The sequence below is a fragment of the Misgurnus anguillicaudatus genome, chromosome 18 (genome assembly GCF_027580225.2).
Source record: "Misgurnus anguillicaudatus chromosome 18, ASM2758022v2, whole genome shotgun sequence".
NCBI classification, from domain to species: domain Eukaryota; kingdom Metazoa; phylum Chordata; class Actinopteri; order Cypriniformes; family Cobitidae; genus Misgurnus; species Misgurnus anguillicaudatus.
The window spans coordinates 34,857,728-34,884,789 of NC_073354.2; the positions used below are offsets into that span (position 1 = coordinate 34,857,728).

A 27,062-nucleotide genomic window follows, 5' to 3' on the forward strand; every position below is an offset into this window, starting at 1 on the left:
AGTGTACAGCATCATGCTCATGTAAATGAACAGCAAACGAGTCCCAGAAGGAGTGTGAGAGTTCATAAACAGCCAGTTTGGTTGAAGGACTTTGTGTTAGAGAAATAGGTACAGTTAGAGGCTGTGGGAACAGTCATGATTCCAATTCGGTTAATTGTTGCTTTGGGTGTTTACTTGAGTTAGTTTAAATGTTATTAAGATACTCCTTAGAGAAAGTGCTAGGAGTTAATACACCATTTGTTTTGCTAGTAAACTTTTTATAGATAAAGCTAATTGGTTAATATCGAAATTCTTTAATTCTGTATTGTTTACAGTATTGGAAATATAGTACGGTACTAAGTTGTAATGTTCCATGACAGTACCTTAACCAAAATGCTTCAAGAAAAGGGGAAATGTTGTGTCTGCAGATTGGTTGTGTAGCCACTAGATGGCAGTAGTGAAAAGAGAAGAAGAGAAGTAAAGAGGAGAGAAGAAAGTAAAAACAGTCTCGTGTCTCTGTTTATTTTCTTTGACTGATTATAACCCTACAAACATCACACACTGATGTTGGACGAGAAAGCCTTGCTCGTCTCTGTTTAATTCATCCCAAAGATCTTCTATTGGGTTTAGGTCAGGACTCTGTGCAGGCCAGTCAAGTTCCTCCACACCAAACTTGCTCATCCATTTCTTTATGGAACTTGCTTTGTGCACTGGTGCACAGTCATGTTGGAACAGGAAAGGGCCACCCCCAAACTGTTTCCACAAAGTTGGGAGCATGAAATTGTCCAAAATGTCTTAGTATGATGAAGCATAAGAGTTCCTTTCACTGGAACTAGGGGTGTTTTCACATATAGTTCATTTTAAAAGAACCAAACCCAGTTCACTTAAAGTGAACCAGAAAAGGAACTAGCTGAATGTGACCTCAGTCCTTTTGGTGTTCACAATATAGTGGACTCAAAAGAGGACCCAGTTCTTTTTTTGGTCCTCTTCAGAACTTAAGTGATCTCAGACCTTTTCTTGTTCACATCACAACTTCATAAGAACTCAGATCCCAGCTTTCTGTGCAGCAGTTGATTTTGATACAATGTCCAAACAACACTCAAAGTGGACCGGGACCTCATTGATTTCACATATCAAAAAGAAATCGAACCACAAAAGAACCCTGACGTGGTCTGAGTTCGGTTCACTTCTGGGTCCTTTTAGGGGGCTCTGAGATCACTTGGTTTGTTCACATATACACCCTGAACTGATCTGAGAGCGTTTGGAAAGCTCCTTTGCAAGGGTACCGCCACGAGTATTCAGAAAGGGTTTCCTTCGCAGGTATGCCACAGGGAGTTTTCAGAAGAGGCTTTCCTTTGTAAGTATGCAACAATGAGTATTCAAAAGGGGCTTTCCTCTACAGGCATGCAGCGTTAAGTATTCCAAAGGGGCTCTCCTTTGCAAGTATTTAACGATGTGTATTCAGAAGGGGCTTTCCTACGCAAGTATGTAGCAGTAAGTATTCAGAAGGGGCTTTCCTTGGAAAACATGCAACGATGAATGTTCAAAAAGGGCTTCCCTGTATAAGTTTGCAGTAGTAAATATTCCAAAGAGGTTCTCCTTTGCAGGTGTACAGCGATAGATCTCCAGTTAGGGCTTTCCTGCACAGGTAAACAGCAATGGATACAAAGAAAGGACTTTCTCCTAGGCAGGCAGCAGTAAGTATACAGAAAGGACTTTCCTTTACAGAAGAGCAGCAGTGATCCCACAGGACGGACTTTGCAAGTGGGCGGCAGTAGCTATGCAGAAAGAACTTTTCTTTGCAGGCGGGCAACAGTAAGTATGCAGAAAAGACTTTTCTTTGCAGGCGGGCAACAGTAAGTATGCAGAAAGGACTTTTCTTGCAGGCGGACAACAGTGAAGACACAGGACGGGCTTTTACTTTGCAAGCAGCGGCAGTAAGTATGCAGAAGGGACTTTCCTTTGTAGGCAGACAGCAACAAATATGCAGAAATGACTTCCCCTTACATGTAGGCAGTGACGAGTGTACAAGAAGAGCTTTGCTGTGTAAGTGAACAGCAATGAGTATACAGAAGGGCTTTCCTTTACAGGTAGGCAGCAACGAGCATACAGAAGGGCTTTCCTTACATGAGTATACAGAAAGAGCTTTCCTGTGTGGCGGACAGCAATAAGTGTACAGAAGGGCTTTCCTTTACAGGTAGGCAGCAATGGGCATACAGAAGGGCAGCGATGAGTATACAGAAAGGGCTTTCCTGTGTGGGTGGACAGCAATAAGTGTACAGAAGAGCTTTCCTTTACAGGTAGGCAACATTAATATACTGAAGGGCTTTCCTTTACAGAAGGGCAGCGATGAGTATACAGAAAGGGCTTTCCTGTGTGGGTGGACAGCAATAAGTGTACAGAAGGGCAGAGTTCCATAGAAGGAGGCGGAAGCAAAGATCCAGGAAAAGGGCAGCATTCTTGGCAAATCCATTCAAGTTGACCAAGCAGCTCCTTGGCCAGGAGACGGCTGGCCATCTTCCCTTCTCCAACCGCTATTGATAACACAACCAATTCATCCTTATGGGTGATCTGGATTGGGAATGGCTTTCAGTGATGTCAGATTGTTTTAAAGAACTGTGTGATTCATTAAACCTAGTAACAACTAATTAATGCTCCAAGAAGGCCAAATCCTAAATCACAACATAAATCTACCTTGCTTGATTTAATTATAAAAAATACACCTTAACTGGCATATTTTGCAATCATTGTGCAATTGCTTGTATCAGAAATACAAAAATTCCCAAGGTAAAACCCAGATTCATTTTTAAAAGATATTTTAAAAGTTTTCAAAAGCAGGCTTTCCTGTGTGATTTATATAATAGTGATCTAAACAGAGTAACTCTGATTCCAGAGATTGAATTGGCATGGGGATATTTTCACTCAATTTTCTTTTCTGTCCCATGTTCTGCCACCTCTGCAACTGATAGAAATCTGGATTGGCTGATTTTAAAACTATTTCAGTTGTGCAACTTTATAAAGCTCTGAAAGGCATTTACCACAAAAAATGTGCAGGTCCTGACAATCTGGATCCTTATCTTCTAAAGGTGGCAGCGGAAGTTATATTCTAATTATGTTCTAATGCTGTTAAATGGTTTAGAAACAATTTTGTAGATCAAACTCAGTGTGTCTATGCAGAGGGCTACAAATCTAAGTTTCTTGGGATATCTAAAGGGGTCCCCCCAGGGGTCTATTCTGGGACCTATTCTCTATTTTTATAAATTATTTAGGTAAGGACATTCAAGCGAAAGTACACTTTTATGCTGATGACACTGTCATTTATACATATGCTCCTTCCATAGCACAGGCTGTGCAAGAGCTTCAGACTGCATTTCAGTCATTACAAACTGCTCTGCTCAATTTAAAATTGTTTTTTAATCCTCGGAAAACTAAGTACATGGTATTTTTAAAGACTTGCCTAAAGTTGCTTGATGATTCTAGCAACTGTAGTAAACGATAGTTTCTGATGGTAAATCCATTGAAAGGGTACCCACATACAAGTACTTGGGTATATGGATAGATGACAAACTTTTATTTAAGGTACATATTGCTCATTTAGTTAAGAAGCTCAAAACAAAGATTGGTTTTTATTTTAGAAATAAATCTAGTTTTACTTTTAATGCAAAAAAACTTGTGGAAACTACTTTTCTTTCTGTGATTGATTATGGTGACATATTATATACAGTATGCACGTGCAGCCTCCTCCATCTTAAAGGCGCTCTAAGCGAATCTGTGTAATGTCTATTCTTGTTGATGTTCAAACAAAACAGAACGTAGCTAACTCCTCCCCTCCCCCTCCCTTCCGTGGTTTCTGAACGAGTCATGAACGCACCCAACCCGCACTTCCAGATCCTTCTTGTAATTTTTTTGCTGGAACACTTTGTTATGTTTTCTGGTGGTAGGTTTGAGCACTTTGTTTTTGTTGCAGGTTGCGAAGCCTGGGGTGTCTACAGAGACAGAGTTTTATGGCCTAAAATGTGTGAATTCGCTTAGAGTACCTTTAAGGAGCCTTGATTCAGTGTAGCATGTGTCTCTATGCTTTATTACAAATGCAAAGTCCCGTACTTACCATTGCTCTCCGCTTTGAAGTTTAAAACTAGCGCTATGATTGGTCTACATCTTCTATTCCCAACAGGTTGCTGCCCAATGCGGTTACACCCATAGACGAGTTGCCTAATGCGTCAGTTGAACTCAAAGCCATCAAAGGCTTTTCGCGTATTTTGAAGAGACAAATCGTAGCAGCATAGTTTGGTGCCTAAATGCGTATCTGTTACCCAAAATGCGTAAAGATTGGCAGGTCTGGATATTCTGTCAAAACTGGTGGCTACCATAGACTTTAACGTTACAAAACAACACGTAAGCATCTAGTAAGCAACATCTTAACATCACGTTAGCATTGCATAACTGTTTACAATATATCATTTCAGTTTTCTCTGGCTCCATAATGTAACTTAAAAGTAAGGATTGCAGGATAAATCGCCTGCGATTGTTTCGCGCACCTCTTCAGTAAAGCCGGTTTATTGATTAGTAGTAAATCACCATCAGCTGCTTTCAGAAGCGACAACCGGCAGCCGGTTCTGAGAGCAGGTGACTAATCAACGAGATGCGTGTGACAATCGTGTGCAAGTTATTGTGCAGCCCTACTTAAATTGTATTTACTTCCGGGTTGTGGATTTGAGGTCGGATCCAACAAAGTAAAGACTGCAACATCTGTGATAAGTAGATTCCTGGAGAAACCAGCATTGAACTGCTACACTGAATCAGTCACTTGTGAAATGTTTAGGACAGACGGCTGAAGTCAAATTAATTGTTGAGGAATTTCTGAATTAATGAACATTAGCCATTGTTCTCGTATATTAATGTTTTTCAGAAGCCTGTGCAATGATTTAGTTTCCTGATATCCATCAATTGAACAGCATCTTCTCACATGGTGTGATATTCCTCAGGGGTTTGTTTGGCAAAAAAGGGGGTGGACAATGGACAGTGCTGGGTGGAGACTGAAGGCGGTGACTGTGTTTTGGTGACATAGCAACTTTACGAAAGTACAAACAAACCGTTTTAACTCACAGCTACTTCAAGCAGGTTGTGTGCATTTGACTTTTAAGTCTTTCCCCGCCATTGACGAGATATCTCGTCAATCAAGAGAAAACGCTTCCCCGCCAATGACGAGTATTTCCGTATTTCCGCAATACCGCTATTATCCACTAGGAGGTGCCCTTCCGCAACTTTTTAAACCCGGAAGAATTGCCCTATGGCAAGCTGCTGCATGTCCGTGTCTGTTTTAAAGATCGCTCTGAATGGGATCTCTATGAAAAGTCCGTCACAAAAATGGAATTATCTTAGCTTTTTGCTCAAAATGTGGTGTTTTTGCAGAAACCTACCCATATTCAAAAGCTGATTACAAAAGAACTACATAAGGTAGGATGAAACGGGTTTTTCGTTTGAAAGCAGAGGGTCTGTTCTTTCATTTGGTATATTGTATGTTTATATATTTGAAGAAGAACATTTTCTGGAAGGCATTAAACTTTTGTGAAAATCATGAAAAACGCTGGCGCTGGGTGCAACTTTTTTAAAAAACGCTGGCGGGGAAAGAGTTAAATTAAACTCATATGGTAATAACATAGCCCCTAGACTTCAGTTATCATGAAAAAAACCACACAATTTCAGTTTTGACAATATGGGACCTTTAAAGAAATAAACACATGTATTCATGCAATATGTTGTGTGAATCCTGTTAGCATTTTAAAATAATGCACATTACATTTAAGTTTGCATATTTAGAGAAATATTGATTTGTTTTGGTATGTGTACAACTGATAAGCCTTAATTGGAAAATCTGTTGAGTTGTTTATTATTGTTTTTCTGACAGTTATTTTGATTTTATTTTTATTCATAAAATATTTAGTTTAGCTACATTTGAGCTGAGACAGTCAATGGGTTCATTTGAACGCGCTGATAGGGCCGCCAGAAGTCTGGGATTGGCTCTGGATTCTTCTGATCACAGTACAAACCGATCTCTTCAATATCTGCTGTGGTCTTCTTCCCTCACAAAAAGGACGATAAAGAAATGTTCATACAAAACAAATAATTCTGATTTACTCGCCCTTGTGTCATTACATTGACTTTCATTATATGAATAAAAAAACATCTTTGTTTATGTTCAACAGATGACATACATGCATACAGGTTTAAAACTACACTCTCAGAAATAAAGGTACAAAACTGTACCTTTTCTGTCACTTGGGCTGTACCCTTTCAAAAAGTACCGCTTTGGACCTATAAGGATTTCATTTTAGTACCTCAGAAGTACATATTAGTATCTCAAAGGTACATATTGGTACTAAATATTTACATATCTGTACCTAATGGTCCATTCAATTGCCTTTTTAAAGGGTGCTGCCCCACTGACAGCTAGGGTACATATTTAGACTTTTTTCTAACAATGTAGGTCCTTAAAGGTGCAGTGTGTAAATTTTAGCGGCATCTAGTGGTGAGGTTGCGAATTGCAACCAAAGGCTCAGTCCACTGCTCACCTCTTGCTTCAGAAACACAGAGAAGCTACGATAGCCACCACAGGACAAACATGTCATCGCCAGAGACAACTTTGCAAAAAAGTTTGTCCGTTAAGAGCTTCTGTAGAAACATGGCAGCACAAAATGGCGACTTCCATGTAAGGGGACCCTCGGTGTATGTAGATAAAAACGTTTCATTCTAAGGTAATAAACACATAACGGTTTATTATGAAAGGTCTTTATACACCCCTGATCATATAGTTTTGAATATTATTTTGCATTTCGGTCAAGAGATCCTTCTAAAAATTACACACTGCACCTTTAAGGTACGGTAATCTACCCAAAATTGTATTCTGTTTTGTATCCCAGTTACAGAAAAGGTACATTTTTGTACCTTTATTTCTGACAGTGTACATACGGTTGGAGTATTAATGACATAATGATTATTTAATATATAAATCCTTTAAAATTAAGATGCACCATGATTAAACATTTCTTGTAATAATGTTAAAATATATATATATATATTTAGCAGTAATTGATGCTAAAATATTTATTCACAAGTTTATTTAGGCCATACAAATATATACAAAAATCATACTTAAAAAAATTATATTTACTCAAATGTCAAACCATTTGAGTTCTTTATGCCATAGATATAAGTGAATATAAGAATCTTAAAGGCCTTCTGAAAACAAGGATAGAAAAATCCATAGATCAAAGGATTACATGCAGAATTAAAATATCCAAACCAACCTAAAGCTTCAAAAACATCAGGTGGAGTTGAAAAATTTATATAAGGGTTGACAGCAATGGCAGTAAAACCAGGCAACCAACAGAGAAAGAAAACGCCCATAACAAGAGCCAGAGTTTTAGCTGCTTTTCTTTCTCTGTGTGCAGAGCTTTGACTGTAAACACGTTTGGTGGCCACAGACACTTTTTTTGACAAAACCTTTGCATGTTTTTTCACAACTATAAATATGCTGATATACAGAGCGCTCATTATAGTTCCTGGAATAATAAATACTAAAATTACACTAATTACCTACCTACACTAATCTTTGTTAAAAAACACAGCACAGCCACCAAAACAAGACACCTGTAATATAAGAGCTTCTAAACCAGCACTATTAACCTCTGAAAACACAAGGCTAAAGCAGTATAAAAATGAAAAGATCCATGTAAAGGTGATAAATACAGTCATAGTGTTGTTTGTGATCCTCGTTTTGTATTTTAAAGGGTAATATATTGCCAAGTATCTATCAATAGATATTAAACTAAGATGCAGTATAGATGCGACACAGAGGGTCATGTCCAAACTAAAATGCACTTTACAAATAACATCTCCCAAAAACCAGCAGCCCTCGACAGATCGCACCATACTGTAGGGCATCACCAGTGAACCCAGCAGACAGTCACACACAGCCAATGACTGAACGATCAGATGAGTTGGAGACTGAAGCTGTTTGAAGTGAGAGATGGAGATGATGATCAGTAGATTCCCCAAAACTGTCATGAGGATCATGAGTAACATAAAAGCATACATTGTCACTTTAACTCCAGTGAGACGATGAGCTCTAGGACAAGAGTCTGGATGTAAAGGATAACACAGGAGAATATTCTCAGTCTCATTGGAAGACATCACGTCCAAATCTCGATATGTCAGTTGTAAAAGTAAAAATACGCACAAGTATTGAGCAAATTGTAAACTGAATTATTTTATAAATCATAATATGATAAATAACAAGATCTAAAGAAGGATGAATATATAAACAGTACCTTTCCTTTTAAACTAACATCTAAAATAGACTCATCACTGTAGCTATGTCTCTTTATATATTCTTAGATTTAAAGAGTAACTAAACCCTAAACCAACTTTTTTTAGTTAATGATCTGTAAGAATGATCCTTTATTAGTGCTGTTCATTGATTTTAGTAAGTTTTTTGACATTAAGATATAAAGTGTTTCAATACTGCAATATATGGTGTAAAAACGTCTGAGTGCTGCCCTCTTCAGGTTGAACGGTGGCTACTGCAGTTGAATTTTCCTATTGGATGTTGGGTCCAAAAAGGAACTCGTGACGTAAGCGGGTTCAAGCTCACCACGCCCTTGTTACGATCTCACCACACACTTGGTAGGAGCTTAGTTCGTCCCCTCTATTTCCGTTGGGATCTGCCCACTTTTCTTGCATTTTTCAAATATTGCCAGTGGGTGGAGTCAGGCTTTGACCAGGGGTTTAGTTACGCTTTAAGGTGCCTGCCCCTTTTGCATGTAAATGTAACCAATGATTGCAGAAATATCTGTAGTTGTGTGTCTGTCATTTTCACTTCTGTTACCCGGCCTCTTTTTCCAATTTTCTTTTATTTTACATTTTCACAACTAGGGGTCCCTAGCAGAGGCGTCGCTAGACCCCTTTTACTGGGCACGTGCCCCAGTGTAAATCTTTTGCGCCCCTGTGTAAATCTCAAGTTTACATTTTAGCAGTTAACTAGTAGATTCCTTTACAAAGACAATCGCGGCAAAACGGATCTAAATGCAATGTAGTTACCCAATTCACGTTTGAAAAAGCGACGCAGCAGTCGCACTGACGCGTGCACGCCTCATGTCCGCGTCCGCGCACGGACATGAATGGGTGCGCGGACACGGACATGAATTGAGGCGTTCACGCAACTGTTTTGCCGTGCGCAGCCGCATACAAAGTACACGCGATTGAGTTGGTTTATGAAAACATGACGAGACTAAAGTAAGTTTCTAAATAATAATGAAAATCTTACTTTCACCCGATCATTGACGCGTGTGATGGACATCAGAAATGTTTTGTGCAAAGCAGGAAAAGGGAAGCAAAAATGAGAGATGATGAATTTAAGTGAGTAAAGACACATAACATCTTACCCTCTCAGGGCTTAAACATTAGAGGGAAAATCTCAGGAAAACCTCTGTCAATAGTCTATAAAATTGCATTGTTCACATACAAAAACAGTGTTATACTGTTCTGTATTTTCAGATATGAAATTAATATTTAGTTCACTAGCTCTAGGTCATTACATAAACAGTTAGGCGTAACTAAGATAGATTTTTTAGTAGCAGTCATAAAATGAAAATATTCTTAAAAATAAAAAAAGAAGTTATTAATCATTGTTATGTAAAATGCAAATGTGCATAAAAAATTTTCTCTCCGGCCATTATTTCCAAACATTTTATGCCTTTAAACATGTTAATAATGTTGTATATATGTATATATGAAGATGATACCCAAATATTTTTAAATAAATGTTTGTCTTTCCCAGTACTTGTTGCAATGTTGGAATAGTGGGTTAAGCAAAGGAAATTGTATCTTGCACACCGCAGGCTTTCAAGAAAAAGTAAAAAAATGGGGGGCCCGTGCCCCAGTAGAGCTTTATGTCTAGCAACGCCCCTGGTTCCTAGTAACAAGAAAACAAACTATGCAGATGTCGTACATACACGTACCAAGCCTGGTACATGTATTGTTTCTATTGACCTATACAACTTACAGTTCGACATTCATGAGCTCCGCCGAACTGTAAGGACATTTTAGATTTTTTGGAAAAGTGCTTGCAGTGATCTTTTAAATACTGCACTAGGGAATTCATGTGATTGTGTCACAGGAGTGACGATCTTTTGGGCGGAACCAAAAGTTGGGAAAGTTTGGTTCCGCCCGGATGTTTCCGCCCGGACCGGGAAGAGAAAACACCGGACATCCGGTAGCGCCGCGAGGGCTGTAATCAGCCGAACTACGGACAGCTGCGGGTAATTAACAAGAACGCCGGGTGATTGGACGAAGGCAACACCCGGGCGAATACTTAAGAGCAGCTTAAATCACAGTTTGTGTTGTTGTTATGACCAGTGTTGGTGTGTGCTGTAGCGCTGAGTTAAACTCACGGGTACGCCAGTCGGATTATTGGACTCTCTCTCTCTCTCTTTGTGCATCGTGGGATTTCAGCGGATGCAAATATTGAAGACCTTACGGGTTGGAAAGTAAGTGGAGACTGACCTTGTATAAACGAAGTGAAGGAAGAAGGAACGTGCTACCGTGAGTACCCATCGGTGTAGCTGGAATTATCGTAGGAAAAGTCAACCTAAGGAAGCGTGAGATAACAGAAGCACCGCAGCTGTGAGTAAACGAACTCATTCATTGAATATACCTTGCATGTATTTGACCTGGACATCTTTTAAGTGCTTTCCAGCGAGAGTGAGTGGCCCTGCCCCTGAGTCAGCGTGGTGGGTGAGCCACAGGATCTTTGTGTGAGACAGCCACAGCGACGGAAACCAGCTGCTAGGCCGTGTTACCATCTCCACATTCTTGCCCAGAGCGAGGCGAAGGAAGACGGGCGTCTATTGTGTGCACTGAGCGTGGTGGGTGAGTCTTGGATGTAGAAATTTCACTTTGAAGTGGTGCTGTGTATATTGCAGTGAGATTGCTGTGTCGTGTCAGACGTACCCCGCCTCCAGTCACTCGCTAGGGGCGCTGAAGAGGAAGACGGATCCTAGAATAACCCTGTGTATGATTATGCTGTGAGTGTGTTTCAGCATTGGAATTTTGGAGTAGTTCCTGAAGTATTTTCGTAGCCGGACGCTTGGCGGATTTGTGTTAGGAGTGGCGGTGAAGATCTGTACGGCTGGCGGTGTGAGTATTACCAGTTGCATTGCTACTTTACCTGTGTATTGTCTATCATCACAGAGTCAGAGGCGAAGGAGATCCGCTGCCCCGAGGTCTCTACAAAGGGGCGCCCCGGTCCGGTTGTTGATTGCCAACAGGCGTCGAGGAAAGGGCAGCGCTCGACCCGGGTGTGACGGCGTGACACTTCCGCCCCTCTGTTGAATCAACGAGTCAGCCGAGAGGGTTTTGGTCCCCGGCGCTATCTTGGAAATCACTGCCGGTCGATGCAGTACGCCTAGCCGTATTCGTGAGTCCGCTACCTTGAGAGAGTAAAACATAACCTGTTCAGTCTGTCCATCAACAGGGAAGAAAGCTGTCGTCTGTGGAGGAAGAGAGAGAGAAACAGTGTGAGCTCTAAGGAGACCCGTTGTGAAGGAGAACCATACGTACCAGAAGCTGTATTCAGCGACGAGCTGTCGTCTGTGGAGGAAGAGAGAGAAAAACAGTGTGAGCTCTAAGGAGACCCGTTGTGAAGGAGAACCATACGTACCAGAAGCTGTAATTAGCGACGAGGTGAGAGAACTAACTAAGAACGATTCACTGTGCCTTTGTGTCCCAGCTGTCGTCTGTGGAGAAAGAGAGAGAGAAACAGTGTGAGCTCTAAGGAGACCCATTGTGAAGGAGAACTATACGTACCAGACGCTGTAGTCAGCGACGAGGTGAGAGAACTAACCAAGAACGATTCACTGTGCCTTTGTGTCCCAGCTTTCGTCAGTGGAGAAAGAGAGAGAGAAACAGTGTGAGCTCTAAGGAGACCCGTTGTGAAGGAGAACCATACGTACCAGAAGCTGTAATCAGCGACGAGGTGAGAGAAATAACTAAGAACGATTCACTGTGCCTTTGTGTCCCAGCTGTCGTCTGTGGAGAAAGAGAGAGAGAAACAGTGTGAGCTCTAAGGAGACCCGTTGTGAAGGAGAACCATACATACCAGAAGCTGTAATCAGCGACGAGGTGAGAGAAATAACTAAGAACGATTCACTGTGCCTTTGTGTCCCAGCTGTCGTCTGTGGAGAAAGAGAGAGAGAAACAGTGTGAGCTCTAAGGAGACCCGTTGTTAATGAGAACCATACGTACCAGAAGCTGTAATCAGCGACGAGGTGAGAGAACTAACTAAGAACGATTCACTGTGCCTTTGTGTCCCAGCTGTCGTCTGTGGAGAAAGAGAGAGAGAAACGGTGTGAGCTCTAAGGAGACCCGTTGTGAAGGAGAACCATACGTACCAGAAGCTGTAATCAGCGACGAGGTGAGAGAATTACCTGAGAACGATTCACTGTGCCTTTGTGTCCCAGCTGTCGTCTGTGGAGAAAGAGAGAGAGAAACGGTGTGAGCTCTAAGGAGACCCGTTGTGAAGGAGAACCATACGTACCAGAAGCTGTAATCAGCGACGAGGTGAGAGAATTACCTGAGAACGATTCACTGTGCCTTTGTGTCCCAGCTGTCGTCTGTGGAGGAAGAGAGAGAGAAACAGTGTGAGTACTAAAGTGACGAGTTGAGGAGGAAGATTCATACTTACCCAGCAGCTGTGGTCGGTGGAGACCCTCGTGAGGACGATCCGGTGTGTCTTTGTGCCCTAGTGGTAGCCTGTAGAGAGGAAGAGAAACAGGAAAGGAGAGTGAGTCGACAATTAAGGAGCTGCGTGGGAAGACGGCGGAGTGCCGCGAACTACACGCAGGTACACGGACAGGAAACAGTACATGCCCATCTTCATTGTGATTTTATTCTGCCTCCAGGAAGGAAGAGGAGCGCGCCACGGGCAGAGGGAACCAGAGGCGGGAGCCCGTTCCCCGACGTAAAACCCCCCCCTGGAGGACAGATCCTGATCCTAGTTTTAAATCCCCTTTCCCCGAGTCCCCATATATTTTAAATATTTAAATCAATAAAAAATATTTTTATACTTACCTGTACTCGTTGTTGTCTGGTCATTGGGTTGGTTTTGGGGACCTCCTCGAGGTGGAAGTTAGAAGGGGCGTGGCTTAACCCTTAGCGGCCAGCCCCTGGCTTGTGACAATTGTCTCAAAATTTGGCTAACAAGATTTAACGATGCTAAACGATTTCGAATGTTTAAGATTTGGATGATGTTGGCATGGCGATGCAATAAATGTATGGGGAGAAAAGGAACGTGTCACATGTTCTGCATACATCAAGTGATTTATATCAAACTGTATGTTTGATTATGAGGTCCAGTCACATAGGTAGATGTGGTTTTTGTGGGACACAGTTACAGCGCCACTAACTGGCAGCAGGAAGTGTGTCACATAAAATATACTTTAAAATAATACACCGATTTTTCCTACTTAAATCTACAATCCTATTGTAGCCTACATGTTTTCAAAGTGTCACCATGCAGCAATCACAGCGGACTGCGTGGGCTTGTCATTGCTGTCAATCTGGCCCATTTCACTTGTTTTTATAACACTTAGCTTGCTCAAAATGCGATATGCAGATGTGTCATACCTGGTAAAATATATTAAAAAGCTCTGATGTTACCAGGCTTGGGCATGATCATTAGGCTGAATAGCACCCCTAAACACAGGCAACGTTTGGGATGAGTTGCATAGATGTTCACAGGACTTGGTATGACCATTGTCCTAATCATGTAGAGTGTTTCTCAAAAATTTTGTTGCATGCTATGGAGGCTGTGTTCTTCCTAGACCAGACCTTCTGACACTTGGAGGTTCCAGTCCGTCTCAACATTAAAATCTACGAGACAGTTTCCACATGGGTCCTATCTGGGCAGCATGCGTTACATTTGGGCATGGGCTTCATGGGCAAGGATAATTTTATGCTTGAAATACATCTTTATACATTTAAAATCTTAAAATAATAACTTTTGGTTGATTGTCACTTTTATACAAAAGCAAATAATATAACAGACATGATTTGATCTGTATAAAACATTTTAATTAAAGGACAAGTTCGGTATTTTACACTTAAAGCCCTGTTTTCAGATTGTTTATGGGGAAATAGAACGGTTTTGACTGAAATTTCGAGTGGTCAGGGGTGTTCACTGGTATGCTCACACAAAAATCACTGCAAAATACGCATTCCAACAGGTTTCATCGTAGTTTTTGCGAACTCCATTGACTTGTATGAGATGTGCTGTGAGGTACGGTATTACTCCGCGCCGGGAACTTTGTTTCTATTCTTGCAATTGGCAATGGCGGACTAGCGCCACCACCTGGGCTGGAGTATCTATTATTCAAGCACTAAGCGGAAGAATGTACCGGTGTGAGGCGTTTGGAAAAATAGTTCCACAAGTTTACAACGAATGCTAAAACACCTGTTGGAAAGCATCTTTTGCTTTTTCGTAGACTTCCTCATTAATGGATTCAAAAACGGCTTCCTTCCAGGCATAGAAATAATCCCAGACACTTCTCATATCTCACATAACCTCCAATCCGCCCTCTCAGAACCAGACATCGTCGACACATTAATAGCCAAAGAAGTCCAAGAAGGTTTCATGATAGGCCGTTTAAAGAACCTCCTTTCTCTCTTTTTCGCATCAGCCCCATTGGACTCGCCACCAGGAAATACTTCGGGTAAAAGAGATTAATTATAGACCTGTCCTTTCCACATGGCACATACGTTCCGAGCATCAATAGCATCATTCCAGCCCCAGACTTCTCCATGAAATACGCTTCCATCGAACAAGCCATCACTCTCATCCGCAAAGCAGGCCACAGGGCATGGCTCTCTAAAGCAGACATCACCAGTGCTTTCAAAGTCTTACCCATTCACCCAGAATTTTGGCGTTTCTTCTGAATATTCTGGAAAGGAGCTTATTATTTTTCGGTGCACCTCACTTTTGGCTGCAGAAGCAGCCCAAAGATCTTCGACTCCCTCTCGGAGGCTTTATGTTGGATTCTCATCAATAACCACAAGCTTCCCTACGTCCTCCACCTCCTCGATGACTTCCTCATCATCACCTCCACATTCAGGACTTTCCACCCTCGTCAAAGTGTTTTCTGAAATAGGTGTACCCCTTTCAAAAGAAAAGACCTTAAGGCCCTGCACCTCCATTGAGTTTTTAGGCATCACCCTAGACTCTATCTCCTTTCAAGCATCTCTACCTCTGGAGAAAATACAACGCATTGGATTGCTCCTATCAAACTACATTCTAGCAGACAGATGCACAAAGCAACAACTGCTAGCGCTCCTCGGACACCTCAACTACGCCATCAGAATAATTCCCCAAGGAAAGTCCTTTCTTTCCAACCTACTAGCAAAAGCAGCAACAATACCCTCTCTACATGATAAAATCACATTGGATGAAGCTTGCAAAATGTAAATGTGGCTTTGGCAGCAAATCCTGTCTTCATGGAACAGCATATCCTTCTTTTATAACGACTACATCACACATCCAGAAGACATCCAGATGTACACAGACGCAGCGCCTTCCATCGGATTCTGCGGCTACTATAGGGGTCACTGGTTCGCTTCTGGGTGGCCACCAGAGTTCAGCAATCTACTCCAGCAGTCAGATTTTCCCTCATCCGCACTTTACGAAATAATGTGGGGGCCATCCTTTGGGGGCACGAATGGTCCCGACATTCCATACTCATCCACTCCGACAACTCTGCAGTAGTCGAAATCATAAATAAAGGCAGATCCCGTTCCCTGACTATCATGCAATTAGTCCGCAGACTGACACTTATATCAGCGCAACATCAGTTCATCATCAGAGCAGCACACGTTCCAGGATACTGCAATAGCATAGCTGACTCGTTGTCCCGTTTTTCTTTTCAGAAGTTCAGAATCTTAGCTCCAGAGTCAGACATGCATCCCACGCCAGTTCCACTGTTTTCAGCCACCATCTTCAACTAAATCCACAGCTGGAAAACCTTTCACACGCTTCGCGAGAAGCTATTCTCAACGGCCTTGCCCAGAGTACCCTCTCCGCTTACTTGACCGGTTCGAATTGTTTCAAGGCGTACCATTTCTTCTACCAACTCTCATTCCCTCTAATGAATGTTTGGTCCATCTGCAATTTTGTCACTCACGCCCATTCCTACCAAAACATCAGGGCTTCCTCCATTCAGACTTATCTATCCGGAATTAACTTCATCTACAAACTTGCCACTGGCGACCAATGCCAAACAATTTCTCACCCTCACATATCTATGCTGATTAAAGGTCTATGAAAACAAGAACCGATCCCCAACGTTAAACGCCTGGCTTTAACTTCTGACCTCCTCAGCCAATGCATCCACACACTATGTTCTGGCTACTCAAGCCCATCAACCAACCAAACATTCGAATGCATGTTCCTTCTCGCTTTTTTCAGCTTCCTGAGATGCTCTGAATTCGCCCCGTCGACTTTAACCTTCGATCCAGCCATCCATCCCAGCCTCTCAGACATCACCGCTCATACGCCAGATTCTCTGATCTACAACCTAAAGAGAAGCAAAACCGACCAACTTGGAGAGTAATTTCCAATATACATATTTTCGCCTCCACTCATTCCTCAGTGCTTACGAGCCGATTTCGGAATAAGTTTCTTCTAGATATGCCAACCATTCATCTCCCAAAGAACCACTCTTTCTCACAGAAAACAGAAAAATGGCTACAAGATTTTAGTTTAACAAACACTTCCAAAATATTCTCAGGACCTCCGGCATATCCCCCGAATGTTACTCTCTACAGTCATTCCGGATCGGAGCAGCCACTACAGCCGCCACGATGGGCATCTCAGATGAGACAATCAGGGTCTTAGGTCGCTGGTCATCTGAAGCATACCACTCGTAAATCCGTAATAATCTTCATGATCTCCGTCAAGCCCAAGCCTGGATCGTTTCATCCAAACCTTTTGGGGGTCTTCAAGTAACTTAGCTTACTGCCTACCGAGACGAAGCCCCCACTCTGAGTCTTCCGGGTCAGACTCCCTGATCAGCCAGATGGAGAATCGACGTAACTCATCCTTTTCCCATTCCCTTTCGACCCTTATTCTATAATAAAGCTAATAGCAATTCTATGCAGTTGTGGCGTGGTCCTTGCTAGTGAAATGAAGTTAACAAGTTAGTTAAGGTTCAGGAGCAGGACCACGCCTCAACTAATCAGCTCATTTCCCGTTTGTGTATATATACAACGAACATACCTTCAACACACGTTTGTCTCAGTTTTCGACCCCACCCACCCCTCCCTTTCATCCCACTTCACCCCGACCCCCCCCTTCCAACCTCTAACTTCGACCCCACCCACCCATCTCAATTCATTCTTCCATCCCACTTCCCCCCGACCCCAATCTTCTCTCCTTCAATCCCTAACATCCCAAACTTTACTTCCACAGGCTGCATCCAGGGGGGTCTTCAAGTAACTTAGCTTACTGCCTACCGAGACGAAGCCCCCACTCTGAGTCTCCCAGGTCAGACTCTCTGATCAGCCAGATGGAGAATCGACGTAACTCCTCCTTTTCCCATTCCCTTTCAACCCTTATTCTATAATAAAGCTAATAGCAATTCTATGCAGTTGTGGCGTGGTCCTTGCTAGTGAACAAATATTAATTTTATTTCAGTTTGCACATCTGAGAATGAGGAAAAATAAGAAATGTCAGAAAGTTTGTCAGTGTGTAAATTAAAGAATTGTTTTAAACATTCTGGAAGGAGCCTGATTAGTGGAGTCAGGTGTTTCATATGAGGAGACGTCATTATGACCTGCTCACGTCACACATTGCGCTCAACAAAGTAGTCCTGCTCTGAATGTTTTTAATTTTTAATAATAATAATAATACATTTTATTTATAATGCACTTAACATTTCAGGGAAATCTCAAAGTGCTACAATTTCAAAAAAGATCACAAACAATAAATAGCAATAAAACATATCAGCGAAATCTCAATGTGCAACAATTTCAAAGAAGGTCACAAACAATAAATAGCAATAAAACATCACAAAGTTAAAAAGAATAAAATTGTAAGAGTTAAGAGGCTTTTTGAAATAAGAATGCCTTTAGTCCGTTTTTAAAAACCTCCACAGATTGTGGGACTCTTAAGGACTCTGGGAGGGCATTCCAGAGCCGTGGGGAGACTGCCTGGAAGGCTCTGTCTCCCATAGAGGTGAGTTTGGTCCTTGGTTGGTACAGGCAGTAGGTATAGGTAGAGAAGCAGAGATTTTGTGTGGTGTGTAGTATGGGGAGTCCACTGAGGTAGGCAGGTGCAGTTCCATGTATACACTGATGGGTAAGGAGACAGATTTTGTACTGAATTCTGTATTGTAATAATTTCAGAACAGGTGTGATATGATCATATTTGTGCCTTCTTATCAGGACCCGGGCAGCGCAGTTCTGAATATGCTGTAGCTTTTGCAGGCTTCTGCCAGGGATCCCTACGAGGAGGGCATTACAATAATCCAGCCTGGAAAAGAAGAAAGCATGGATCAACCTCTCAGCATCTGGTTGGGAGAGAGAAGGCCATAGTTTGACGATGTTTTTGAGGTGGAGGAAGGAGACCTTACAGAGGTAACGGATGTAGTTATCCAAATGGAGGATTTGAGTCAAGTCTGACTCCAAAGTATTTGTAATAGAGGTAGACAGATCGAGGTGATGGCCAATAATGAATATACTGCTGAGGGAGGAAGACCGGGTATGATGTGGGGTAACAAGTAGATGGTGAAAGGGTTGGACTAAAGGACAGACCCTTGTGGCACTCCGCAGCTGACCATGTGGGGTGATGATTGGGACTGTTCTAAGTCCACATACTCCAGTCTATCTGTGAGGTAAGACTGGAACCAACTCAGTTTGGTCCCAGAGAGTCCTACCACAGACAGAAGACAGAGCAAGATGTTGTGATCCAGGGTGTCAAAAGCGGCCGACTGGTCCAATAAGAGGAGGAAAGATGGTGAGCCCTGATCTGCGGTCATAAGTAGATCATTCATGACGCGTACCAGAGCTGTCTCCGTACTGTGTGTTGCTCAAAAATCAGACTGAATTTCATCTAGAGTGTGGCCTTTTCTGTGTGTAGCTACTGTGATATGTTGTATAAGATGTAAGCAGTCCAAGAGTTCAAGGAACTCTATAGCAGAATGGTTTGTGGGGGAGTCAACATGAAGGTTGAAATATCCCATTATGAGTGTATTATGGGTTATTGCACAGAGTGATGTGAGTAAATCTTGTAGCTCTGTGATAAATCCAAGGTTTGGATTTGGGGGGGGGCGATAGATGACAAGTATTGTTATTATTTCTTTATGAGATCTGCATTTATAAAGAAGACATTGAAATGTAGTCAGCTCTGGCTGTGGAAGGGGAGTGGCAATCAGGTCTTTACGATGAATAACAGTACGACCTCTGCCACGGCCAGTGTTTCTAGCCTTCTCCAAGTAATTGTTAGCCTGGTCCAACCAGACTCTCATACATTCATTTCGTTTGTACAGAGAGTCTGGCCACGCTCCATTGCAAAGCGTTACTTCCGTTAGGGTCCTCTGTTGAAGTTTAAAACTATTGGATCTGCCCAGAGTCACTCATGATCTGCCATAGGCGGTTGCTAACGTGTGGTCGTGACGTATATCATGCACCGAAACTGCCCGCAAACAACAAGTCAGAATAATCAGACAAACAAAACTTAGCGAACATTGTTCTTGCTCCGGCTTTAACTTCTGTATATTCGGCAGTTTTGCAACAACGGACCGAATAGCTTTTCTCACATCTTTCTCCACTGCCATTACTGAACTACAACTCAAACTGACGCACAACCTCAACGTCATCGTTCTTAGCCACCCCCATCTGTTCGCTGATTGGTCCTGCAGATTTTTGCAGGAAAAAACGAAACTCTACAGAGCAGTCCCAGACGTAGTACTGAAGCAAAATGAAAATTAAGCGGAAGCACGTAGGAGGGTGGAGCCAGGCCAAGTAAGTGTATCCTGGGGGACAGGCTTCATTCAGTGCAAGATATGATTCTGGTTTATGGCAGGTTTCAGTGAGGAACATCATGTGAATGTGTTCTGCTATTAAACCAGTTTTATTTGTCAGTGACTGGGTGTTGTAAAGGTCTATTTTTAATTCTGAAATGATCTTACATTTAGGAAAGGTGCAGAGAAGACAAAAATCGATTAGATAAGCAAAGTGTGTTCGGGTTGTGCACGCTATACATTATGGTCAAGCATGCGCCCTTAAAATAGCATAATGAACAATGCGCAATGCGCCACTGACTTTAGACTAGTTTTTTTTTGGTCAGTGGCTCAATTGTTTTTTGAAACTGCAAAATAACATCAGGGATGGTGCTGAACCGCCCAGGGAGCGCAAGTTCATTCCCTAGTTTGCCGACGTGCGTCTGTGGAGGGAAAAACCATGTTTACCATGTTGCAGTTACCAGACCACAAAACCATAGTCTGGGATTTATGAAAACATCTGATATGTCAGACTAATATATTATATAAGCCATCATCTGGCCTTATTCTACCATATTTAGCTTTTAACTGTCACTATTAGAAATACTTGTAAATATCTAAAAAATAGCTTGTGACAATGTGCAGAGAGTAAAACTGGTGGATATTATTTATGTTAACCAGTGACATAAAACCTTTTTAATGGTTGACTTCAATACGGTCATAATTCAGACAGTGGAAAGCTACACAACACATAAAAAAATACATCTTAAATCTAACATTGTTTGACACTTTTTGTTTATTGTGTTGTTAAACCTCTGCATAAAACTGATTTAATATGTATGATGTTCTCATGATACAGCTCCTTTGTTTTTTTAGAGTCTATCATATAGTTACTGTATGTTTGCAATAATGTCGAATAAGCAAAATATTTTATACATAAACTAAAGCATGTGAAACTACTTTAAAATATGAAATGTTGAAATATAAACTTTATTCTAAGGAATTTATTACCAACACAATCTGCTTCACAATATTTTTTCAGTCATTGATTATCAGAAATTATATTCATTCAAATGTCAGAGTATGTGAATGATTGAATCCACAGATATAAGTGAGTATTAGAGTCTTAAAAGCCTTCTGAAAGCGAGGATAGAAAAATCCATAGATCAAAGGATTACAAGTTGAGTTAAAATATGCAAACCAAACTAAAGCCTGACAAACATCGGTTGCGTTCATATAATTAAAAAAAGGAGAAACAGCAGTGGCAATAGCAAAAGGCAGCCAGCAGATGAAGAAAACGCCCATAACAAGAGCCAGAGTTTTAGCTGCTTTTCTTTCTCTGTGTGCAGAGCTTTGACTGTTAACACCTGTGGTGGTCACAGACACTTTCTCTGACAAAACCTTTGCATGTTTTTTCACAACATTGAATATGATGATATACAGAGTGCTCATTATAGTTCCTGGAATAATAAATACCAAGATTACATTAGTTAGTGCCCATTCTTTGTTTAAAAACAGAACACAGCCACCAAAACAAGACATCTGTAATATATACGCTTTCAGACCAACAACAAACACCCCTGAAAATGCAATGCTAAAGCAATACACAAATGAAAAGATCCATGTGAAGGTGATTAATACAGTCACAGTGTTGTTCGTGACCCTCATTCTGTACTTCAGAGGGTCACAGATGGCCCAGTATCTATCAACAGATATTAAACTAAGATGTATTAAAGAACAGATACAGAGGGTCAAGTCCAAACTACCATGCACTTTACAAATAACATCTCCTAAAAACCAGCAGCCCTCCGCAGATCGCACCATACTGTAGGGCATCACCAGTAAACCCAGCAGACAGTCACACACAGCCAATGACTGAACGATCAGATGAGTTGGAGACTGAAGCTGTTTGAAGTGAGAGATGGAGATGATGATCAGCAGATTCCCAAAAATTGTCATGAGGATCATGAGTGAAATGAAAGCGTACATTGCCACTTTAACTCCAGTGAAACTCTGAGCTCTAGGACAAGAGTCTGGATGTAAAGGATAACACAGCAGAATGTTCTCAGTCACATTAGAAGACATTGCATCCAAAACTCGATACATCAGTTGTAAAAGAAAAAGACGCAGTATTGACCAAACTGTAAACTGTTTCATTGAAAACCATAGCGAATTCCTTTGTAATTGTAAACAGACAAACAATTATAACCCAGTTTAAACTAAATCATTTTAGATATAACAACATGGTTAAAACCAATATCTAAAGTAACATGAATAGAAATACAATACATGCTTATTCAATCTAAATTCTCAAATAAACTTGATATAGCTCAGATGTGTTCATATATACATTTCAGATCAGGTCTCAACCTCCCCAACTGTATACGTAACTAACTGATACACAAACACTGTGACTCATGAGATTTAAAAAAGTGGAACTGTATGTGTTAAATTAAAGGTCAAAACTAAAATTGAAGTTCTCTGAATGACTAATTAGTAATGACTCACACTAGAATCCGCGCATATAATTATGTTTGGACAGTTTATGGTATGGTGATGTCCCGAGTCTGCAGGGGTTGGTTGAGGCACAGCTGCGTCCAGCACCCCGGCCTCTGGGACAGATAAGCCTGTCCTTTCCTCGCTGACTGGTAGCAGTCGTCCGCACTAAACGGCGTCTGCAAATCAGGTTCGCCGGGAGGTGACCTCTACACTACATGCCATGGCACTGCTGCAGGTACATTAGGTTAAGGCTCTGATGGATCTGCACGAGGGAGGTTACGACTCAACCGGCTTTCAGACCTACATGCGGCTACTAACCTGACGCTCTGTGTGTCCAAGTTTGCCGCCAGGCTGTTGGTTGTGTGATGTCCACACTACTGGTCCAGGAACACCATCTCAGGCTCTGTTTCGCAGACATGAGTGAGGTAGATAAGAATCATGTACAGACTGGCCTTTTCGGCGATGTGGTAGAGTGCTTCCAAGCAGTTCTCGACCGCCAAGCGGTCCTGAGACAGGTGACCTGGAGATGCAGGGGACCATTATACCTGCGTGCCTTCTCACTTTCACTGCATGGATAGACCCGGCGTTTCTTCGGGCTGGTGTGCCCTTGAGACAGGTCTCCAGACATGCTGTAGTACACACAGATGCCTCCATTTTTTGGTCCTACGCTTCCCCTGACCCTAACCCTTTCATAGATGACATAAATTTCTACAAATACATTTAAACAACTTAACGTAGTGATGGGAGGAGGAGACTTTTTACCAGCATAACTAAAAATGTTTCTGGATCAAATAAGATACCCTGCCTTTAAGGCAAACAAATCATTAAAACTAACTCTTAACCCTTTTAATTATGCACATGTTTGTCATTAAATCTATCTATAAACAAAAAGTAGGCAAAATAGAATTGTTTTTAGTCAGAAGGATGAATGTTTTATGAACTTGCATAATAAAACTGAACCGAGTTCACAACCATATTAGCACTTTTTTTCATAACAGTGATACCATAATAAAGCATTGTTCATATAAAACACGCTTCGGATCATTAATTCAAAACAAAAAAAATTAAAATGTTTCAAAACCTTCCGAAGCAGTGTTTCAAAATCGACTATCACTACCTCTGCATGAATATTATTTATTGATTGTTTGCTGCCTGCCCTGACCTTTGCTTGGATATACTTTGCTTGGATTACTTCTGCTGATGATGTTTGCCTGGTTGTTCACCCTTGCCTGTTCTGTGGATTATCTTTAATAAACTGCACTTGGATCTAACCCTCGGCATAACGTTACAGTGTGTTTGTAAAAACTAGGCAAGACAAGGAACATTTATTAGCACATTTCATACACAAAGTGCTTTACATAGAAATGAGGAAACAATCTAAGAGGAAAAAAAATATTTTAAAGGGCCCATATTTAGTGTCTAAAAAGCACATTTGTGTATTTGTTGTAATACAGTGTGTTTATGGGAAAAAAGCAATATTTCTCCACATACCTTACATTATTGTAGTTTCTCTAATTCCCGCCTTTCTGTAACACGTGGATTTATGCAAAGCTCATCGTTCTGAGAAAGCGCAATGTGATCCGATTGGCCAGCTATCCAGCGCATTGTCATTCTCCGAATACCTCAGTTGCATAAGCGGAAATGTGACGCTCCTTACCATGTTCGAAAGATGAGCTCGTAAAGCAATAGTGAAAGCCAGGAGATAATATCATATTTACTGTCTTATTAAGCCTGAATCTGACCAAGTAAGTGCAGATGACTAAGCTGATCAATCAACTTTACTATGAAGTGAGTAGAACTTAAAAGATAGGTAAGGCACTAAATCTTAAAACCATGTATGGATTTGTGATTGTGGAAACGCCAAACAACACGCGCTACTAAGTAGTTTGCCTTTCGCAGGGTTACACCATCTGTCTTTGCTTATACATTAGGGCTGTATTATGCAAATGTTCCCTGCATTATGACATCCAACTGCAGGGGTGTGTTTGAACGAGCCGTTTAAGGAAGGGGTGGATGAGGCTTTACTTTTAAAAAGAAGCTCACTTTCGGACATTAAAACTTTGCGCAGTAATGTATGTGTAAAAAATCAGGCACTGACAATAGACAATTGTATTGGGGGCAGTGAGCCCCCCCTCAAAAAAAAAAAAAAAAATTCTGCTGAGGGCCCCACAAATTCTTGGGCTGTATATAACTCACAATAATGCAAACCTCATAAGACCCTATACACTTTTTACAAAAAAAAAAACAGAATTGATTTAATTTATTGTGTTTATTTTATGTTAACTTGTTGTTAATAAATAGATACTAAGAAGATGGAGGTCTAAATGAGAAGGTACTGGATGATGGCCTAGGTCACTAAAGACCTGATGTATTAATTTAGGAGTTTATCTAGATTTAAATCAATGCAGACTATGTAGATTGTATTGCATTTCATTTGTAATAGATTCTTCTGAATGCAGTACAAACAGATCTCTACAATAGCTGCTATGCTCTTCTTCCCCCTAAAGAAAGGACAATGAAGAAATGTTCATACAAAAATGAAAAAAAAAATGATTTACTCACCCTTGTGTCTTCCATTGACTTTCATTATATGAATTTATAAAAAAACATTTATTTGTTCATGTTCAACGGATAAAAGAAATGGATAAAGTTTTAAAACTACATAATGTTGGAGTAATACTGACAGAATGTTTATTAATGTGTACATGGTTAATCATTTAAGAATTAACATTACTACTTCACCTCATGAAACAATGTCTTGTAATGATGTTAAAATATAATATAATATAACAGTAATATATGCTAAATTATTTAGAATATACAAACGTTTCACTTTAGGAAAAAACATTTATTAACCTGTTATTTACTTAAATGTCAAACCATATGATTTGAAGCCATAGATATAAGTGAATATGAGAGTCTTAAAGGCCTTCTGAAAACAAGGATAGAAAAATCCATAGATCAAAGGATTGCATGCAGAGTTAGAATATCCAAACCAACCAAAAGCTTCAAAAACATCAGCTGGAGTTGTAAAATTGAAAAAAGGGTCTAGAACAGTAAGAGTAAAATAAGGCAGCCAGCAAAGAAAGAAAACGCCCATAACAAGAGCAAGAGTTTTAGCTGCTTTTCTTTCTCTGTGTGCAGAGCTTTGACTGTTAACACCTGTGGTGGTCACAGACAATTTTTCTGACAAAACCTTTGCATGTTTTTTCACAACTTTAAATATGCTGAAATACAGAGAGCTCATTATAGTTCCTGGTATTATAAATACTACAATGACAATAGTTAGTCCCCATTCTTTGTTTAAAAACACAGCACAGCCACCAAAACAAGACATCTGTAATATTAAAGCTTCCAGACCAACAGCACTCGCCCCTGAAAAAACAACAGAAAAGCTGTACACCAATGAAAAGATCCATGTAAATGTGATAAATACAGTCATAGAACTTTTTGTGATTCTTATTCTGTACTTCAGAGGATAATATATGGCCCAGTATCTATCAATAGATATTAAACTAAGATGCAGTATAGAGGTGATACAGAGGGTCAAGTCCAAACTAAAATGCACTTTACAAATTACATCTCCCAAAAACCAGCAGCCCTCAACAGATCGCACCATACTGTAGGGCATCACCAGTGAACCCAGCAGACAGTCACACACAGCCAATGACTGAACGATCAGATGAGTTGGAGACTGAAGCTGTTTGAAGTGAGAGATGGAGATGATGATCAGCAGATTCCCAAAAACTGTTGTGAGGATCATGAGTGAAATAAAAGCATACATTGCCACTTTAACTCCAGTGAGACGATGAGCTCTAGGACAAGAGTCTGGATGTAAAGGATAACAAAGGAGAATATTCTAATTCTCATTAGAAGACATCACGTCCAAACTCAATAGCCAATAAAGTAAAGTGAGACACACAAGTATTGACCAAACTGTAATCTGAATTACTTTATAAATTATAATTTGATAAAGACCAAGATCAAAAGAAGAATGAAAACATAAACAGTACTTTTTCTTTTAAAATAATAACTCAAATAGACTCATCGCTATATATGTGTCTTTATATATTCTCAAATTTAAGGTGCCTGCCCCTTTTGCATGTAAACGTAACCAATGATTACAGAAATATCTGTAGTTGTATGTCTGTCATGTTTATTTCTGTTAACTCCACCTCTTTTTGTGTTAGCAAACACTTTCGTTTGATGTATCTTGTTAGTTTAACAATTATAATGTTTACAAAATGTAATCGAACATGGGTATAACTACGGTTGTGACACACAGTCAGCTTGCAGATAATCACAGCAAAAACAACCCAATGCCCAATTATATCTATCCCTATGACCACTTTACTTACATAAATAAAATAATCTTACCTCAATATTGACAGCCAATAAACAAAATCCTTTATCATTTGAGATATAAGACGTGTACTTAAGCACAATTATTCTGCGCATGTGCACAATGTATTTTTGCATCCGACTTATGCATTTACATGTGTACCCAGTCACAGATGGTTCAGGGGTGACAAGTAACAT

At 40.7% G+C, this 27,062-nt stretch overlaps 2 pseudogenes; both read right to left on the bottom strand.

Annotated features, from left to right (window-relative positions):
* Window positions 1–7,146: 7,146 nt before the first annotated feature.
* On the bottom strand, window positions 7,147–8,172 carry LOC141350300 (trace amine-associated receptor 4-like; annotated as a pseudogene).
* A 14,725-nt stretch (window positions 8,173–22,897) lies between these two features.
* On the bottom strand, window positions 22,898–27,062 carry LOC141350301 (trace amine-associated receptor 2-like; annotated as a pseudogene).